At 29.8% G+C, this 6483-nt stretch overlaps 1 protein-coding gene across 1 annotated transcript in view; it reads right to left on the bottom strand.

The window, feature by feature from the left end:
- Positions 1-6483, bottom strand: part of LOC102675692 — a 16362-nt gene that overhangs the window by 7260 nt on the left and 2619 nt on the right. The window lies entirely within an intron of this gene.

Here is a 6483-nt window from a genome sequence, read left to right as displayed (position 1 = left end):
AAAAAAAAAAAAAAAGAAAGAAAGAAAAAGAAAGAAAAAAATGAAACAATTGGCCGAGTGGCGTAACGGTTTATTTCTTTTGGTGTACACGGTTCTTTTGAGCCACAGCTCGAAACCTTTTCAGGACAGAGGCTCGCGCAACCATTTTGAGAGGCTCTCGCGCGCCACGCAACGCAGTGCTGGGTCTCCCCGCTAAAACAACCTTGACACAATCGCCGTGTGCTTTAAAACTGGCGAGGAGGAGGATTGTGCCTCGCGAGAACTCTACAAGCCTTATTTTTCTACCTTTGCTTTTACGACGATCCTCCGCCTTCTTCTTTTATTCTCCTTAAACCTTCTTCACGCACACCTGTAATCCGCGAATATTTCGCGAATTCCAAGGGAACCAGTCCGTAAACCAGACGTCCACGGGGCCATTCTTTCTACACGGGCCATTTTCACCGTGTTTTGAAACACACGGTTTCGTTACCCAATGGGCACCGCCACGAATCGTTCTCCTCACTGGTCATAGTATGGGTTATATAGTTTCTATGGAATTTATATTTTAAGAAAAACTTTTAATTTCAAGATTGTTTAAGATTTATTTTTATACTTTTAGAATATTAAAAAGAATATAAATTTAATATCGTTGACCATTCTGAAGGTAAAAAGGATTTAATTTTTTCATTGTGATTTTTAGTATTTTTTAAAAAAGTGGCATTTTTTTATTTTAACGTCGTTTAACGTTTTTTGTTTCTTCAATCTTATTTATTATGCATAAATGATTATGAAATTAGATATTAACACATATTTATAATTTTGTGAATAATATCCTGAAAAGTAATAAAATGTCAGGATTTTTTAAAAATGTTAAGTCTTTGTAATTAAATTTCCATAATCTACAATTGAAAGCTGGATATAAAAAACATAGGAAATAGATTTAAAAAAACAATTTTTTTAATCACCAAAATATTTTTATTATAATAAAAAAAGAATTATTATATTATTAAAAAAAAGGTAAAAAAAATCAATAATTTAGTCTCTTCCATGACCAATTTTCAATTGTACCATAATTCTGTCGAGATCCCTTATCGACTTATAAAACTTCTATAAGATATAACATTTCCAAAACCACGAATAAAATAAGAAACATAGCTCAAGAACGAGTTTGAGAACCGGCGAGATGGCTTTAAGTTCACGACGGAACGAGGTGTCCAAACTGTCGAAACTCGTCTGTTCCCACACGTTTCACGGTTGACGAAATCAACAAATCCGTAGAAACGCTATTGAAGACGATGAAAGACACGGCAGTCGATTTATCGAGATCGAAGACATAAAATCAAGCAAAACGATAAACGACCAAATGGACGGTACAGTCGACATTCGATCGCGAGCCGTTTGACCCGAATATTTTCATCGCTTTAACGAATTGGTGAATCAGCGAAAAGTGTTTCTACGAACTGACGCCGAGTGTGTATATCGCTTAACGGGAAAATCCAATGATATAAGAAAATATACGAGGATTGTAGTCACGATCGTTTTGCATATGTTTTCTCGATCAACTTCGAAGGAGAATTTCTCCTCCTTCGTTCTCCACCTGAGTATCCTGTTGCCCTCGGGTTTCTTTAAACTGCAAACCGGAAAAACGTAATTTGACCGTGGCAAAAACTTGCGGTCTCACCGGCTTGCGAACGCTGTTTTTCACCAGGGTTATTGAAATAAAGAAATCTCATTCGGACAATTGTTTATTTTAAATAAAATTTGTATTTTGTATAAAATTTGTATTTTATTTGATTTCATTCGTTGTTACTTTATTTTATTTTAATAATTTTATCGAAGTAATAATATATTTTAAAGATAAATTATTTTAATATTTGTTATTTTATTTGATATTTAAATATTTATGTAATTTATGTTTGTAATATTATGTTTCTTGTATTTTTCTTCATTTTCTTTTAATTTTGATTTAAAAAAAAGAATCAAAGAATTTAAATGGTGAAGAATAAAATTTAAATGATGAAAACAAAAATTAATTAAATCATTTTTTTATAAAATGATAAGTCAGAATAATATATTTATTCAAAATAAAACTTATATTGAACAAAATAAACAAACTCATATTTTTGTTTATAAAAACTTTTGCTTTAGATATTTTATTATCTCAATTACTCAATTATCATTGATTATAATTAATTCAAAACTCAAGTATTACATATTTTGATTCTCAATAGATATCAATAATTTATAGATAACTGAAAGAGTTTTTGATTATATATTTCATTTTATTTTGTATTTCTTATTCGATATTTTATACGATAAATACTATTAATACTATTTTATCGTGCAAAATATAGAAGATAAAATATAATTTAATCTTTTCACTGCCACAAATTTGCCCATTATATGAGACCAATGTTTATATTCCAAGATATGAGATATGTTTATATCTCAATTCTATATTTCCCTATAAACGTGCAAATTGAAGAAATTAGTTTAATATAAGTTCACTATGAACATAATGAATCCTTCATATTGGCTGACACAACAAATCTTTTTACACATAATTCTTTAATATATACCAAGAATTCAATGCTGAGCGACTATAATCGCCTTTGATATGCACAGAATGTTTATTAAGTGACTATACTTATTTTTAATCAATTAAATGTTGAATATCTACCCTTAATATATAAGTGTTTAATATTAGTTTAATATAAGTGATAATATTATATGTCTATAGTCATCTTTAATAGAAGTTAATCTATTATAATCAATGAATTATGGATATCAATTATGGATATATAGAAAATTATTTATTTCTGAAAATTTTCACATTCATACATTATATATTCATTCATTCATTATTGAATATTTTTAAAAGAATTGTTGTTGTAGTATCTTTATCTGAAATACCAGGAAAAATCCAAGAGCACTGACAGATATGCGGTTGGTATTCAGTTTGCTAGTCACAAAGGCAAAGCGTGTCCGCAATCCTTGTAAGTTTATCCTCTTAAGAAGCTACTTGCGGTGTACTTTTATACGAAGCTCGGTCGGTATAAAAGAAAAGAGTATCAATGAAGAGAAAGCCGACTTTTAAAGATACAACTGTCTTCGACATGCATCGTTCGGGGTTATTTGCCACGAAGCACACGTGGTGTTACGCAACTGTTCTTCACTGTGTGTTAGAAAAACAAACGATGGAAAGAGAAATAATCGACGAAATACAAGAGAGATCGTTTGAAAAATTTGTTGATCAACTGTTACACTTATATGCGGTATTATTGAGTTCATAAGAATAATAAATAAAATGGAATCAGTGAATTATAAAGATAGATATAATTAAGTATAAAGTATTATTTAGATAAAGTTTAAATATTATTCAGAAAAATATTTCAATAAACTTTATTTGTTATTGCATCAAACATTATTTGAAAAGTAAATATTAAATAAACTTAAAAAGTAAGTATTCGATTATTAAAAAAAATATCTGAATGTTAAAAATGTGAAATCTACTCTATATCAAAATTCCATTGAAAATTTCAATTCCTCAGCATTTGATAAGTAACCACGTTGCACTTTTTTCCAAATATCCCAACTTCCACGATAATTTCTCACTGACACAGAATTCTTTATATTCACCTTCTAACTTCTCGACATGATTCAAAGAAGTCTGAGACACTGCGTAACGATGACGAGGCATCGATGGATGCCGTAGAAAAGTAGCCTTGACGTAAACAACTTTACCAGGAATGAAAACAACGGTACTCCCCTCTCCAACCGGAAGAAAGAACTAGCTTGCAACTAATGTCTCCGTTACCAAATCTGTCGTCATTTCCGATAGATTATCAATAAAAATAGAAGTTTCTTTAAAAAAAAAATGTGAAATATATTTTTATGTATATCAATGACGAAATAATAATATTAATAAACGATTCAGTATAATCATTCATCAATAACTATCCATATCCATCAATCGGATTGGAACTTAAAATCTCAATAGATTTTTTGTCTCACTTTTTTGAAACGAATATGCGATTCTCTGAATTTGACAATTAAATATTATCGTGATAATATTATGTCGTAATATTTAATTGACACAAATATATTTTTTAAGATAGATCTGAAATTATTAGATTGGTAACTTCACAAAACTTTACAAAGATTGCGAAATATTTACATATCTAAAAGAGAATTTCAGCTATTTTTTTCAGTTAATAATCTTCAATAATCTTTATAAATATTTTCATCAGATTCAAAAGATTTTCAGTACCATTCAATGATTATATTTTGTCAATAATTATAATGGCGAATTTTGAAATGAAAAAAAAACATTCTGCATATTATAAAAGAGACTTTTAAAAGATAGGAAAAACCTGATTCATGATAATCGAAGTCATCATAAAACGATTCAACGATTAGTGGCAAAGGAAATACGGAATATAGAGGATAAGAGTTTGATCTATGCAGAATTAACAAAAACAAAGGAAAGTGGGAATAGAAAGACGACCATCGTTGAACGAAGAATGAATAATTAAACGGCGGAACGCGGTGATCGTGGATGGCAAAGATTCCATTATTATTACCCGATTCCGGTCGTAGTCTCGTAGGAAAGACTAAAAAGCCGTAACGTGGAATTTAACGAGTCTCGAACCTGCCTTCAATTAATTAAGCCAGACGTGACGCCAGTGGAATTGAAGCTCGTGCCGTGAAAACTCGTTGTCGCGAACGCTCGTCAACGGGAACTGTCCCGATTCAAGCATTCGCACCGAATTTTGGCGAATCTAACGGCATCGTCTATAGTTCAACCGATGGAGAACCAGGCAAATCGGATTCTTCTTGATAAATCCTCGTTTTTATCGTCTCCACGCTCTAAATTCCGCGCATCAGTCTTGATAAACGAGCTTTATCCAGTCTTGTTTTTGGTAATTTGTATAATGAGAGGGAATTGATTCTTAAGGGATTGTTGCTTTGTAAGTCGAATCGGTAATTTCTTATAAATAAAATCTTTCTTAAATAAAATGTTCGAAAAGTTTGGTTTGAAAACGATTGAAAACTTTAATACTTAAATTTTTTAAATTTAAATTAATCAAGAAAATTAATTCTCAAAAATTGATCTTTACACAATTCTTGAAATTTTAAAATTTACTTTAAAGTTCAAGAGACGTTAAACTATAATAGAAAAGTATATATGTTTATAAACACGGCATAAATATAGATCTGAAAGATACACATATCTGTAACAAAATTTTCTAAACGAATGATGATTTTAAAATAATAAGAAACAAAAAATATACTATTATCGTTTTTTACCGCATCTTTTGAATATTTTTTGAATCACATAACTTTAACCTTGAATTATCTTCGTTAAATATGATAACAAATTAGAATATGTTTGTTGTGCACAATTAACCTTTATGTTTGTACATATATATATATGTATAACCTCAGTTTATGTGAAATCAGGACGCGAATGAATAAAATAAAACAAATCATTGGCAATAGTAACACAACTTTGCTTCCTCTATAATTTATAGTACTCAATTATGTCAAAAAAAAAAAGTTTTTTGTTTCAAACTAATATATTTATAATATATCTATCAAATACGACCTAACAATACAAGTCGAAGTGAATATACGATCATTGATTATGATGCTTTCGCTTTCAATCTTACTTGCCATAAAAAAAGCAACAAAAAGTGTTTTGTTAATAAATACTATTTATATTTTAATGTAATTTGTAATAATAGTAATATAGACATTACATAAATAGAAGTATCGTGAATTTTTAGATATTTGAAACTTTTAATAACTTTATTTAGAAAAAAAAAACAATGTGCATCAACTAGCCGTTAAAAAAAAAGGAATTGCGAAAACAAGAGTGGAGAAAGGTTTGTTAATCATGTTCGAGTCAAGGTAGTTGTGTGACGCCGTGAAAGCGACGCCGGCGAGTCGCCTCTTTCACTGGCATCGTTGCCAGTGCGACGGTCGCTAGAAAATCCATTTAATATTAATAAAAATATAGAAAAATATCTATATTATATTTTATCATATATTATCAGACTTTTCCACTAGTTTTTTTATTGAATATTATTATACAAACAACACTAAGAACAATGTTAATGCACAATCGTAATGGCAACGTTGAAACTTCGATGAGATGGCATAAAATTCCCACAAAAATTTCTTGATCAATATCGTAAAAGATTAAATAATTAATATTAAATTTTTTAACTATAATTAAAACGATTGAACTTTTTATATTGTGTATGAATGTAACTGAATATAAAAAAAAATGTAATTGATTCAAATCACCACGTGACAAAACAAATCCTTTCTATGAATACTATAAAAATAAGATAACTATTGGTCACATCTTTTGAAGCCGCCGCTCTTCGCGATCGTCGTCGATCATGCCAATAGGAGAGAGTAAATATACTATCTGGAATTGTAGCTAGTCTCATGAGGGGGCCATACGGGTACACACACAACATGCGGTATGTGGTA

Source organism: Apis dorsata, unplaced genomic scaffold (assembly GCF_000469605.1).
Source record: "Apis dorsata unplaced genomic scaffold, Apis dorsata 1.3 scaffold_251, whole genome shotgun sequence".
Lineage (NCBI taxonomy): Eukaryota > Metazoa > Arthropoda > Insecta > Hymenoptera > Apidae > Apis > Apis dorsata.
The sequence above is the reverse complement of the archived record's forward strand: the minus strand, read 5'-3'. Positions and strand labels throughout refer to the sequence as shown.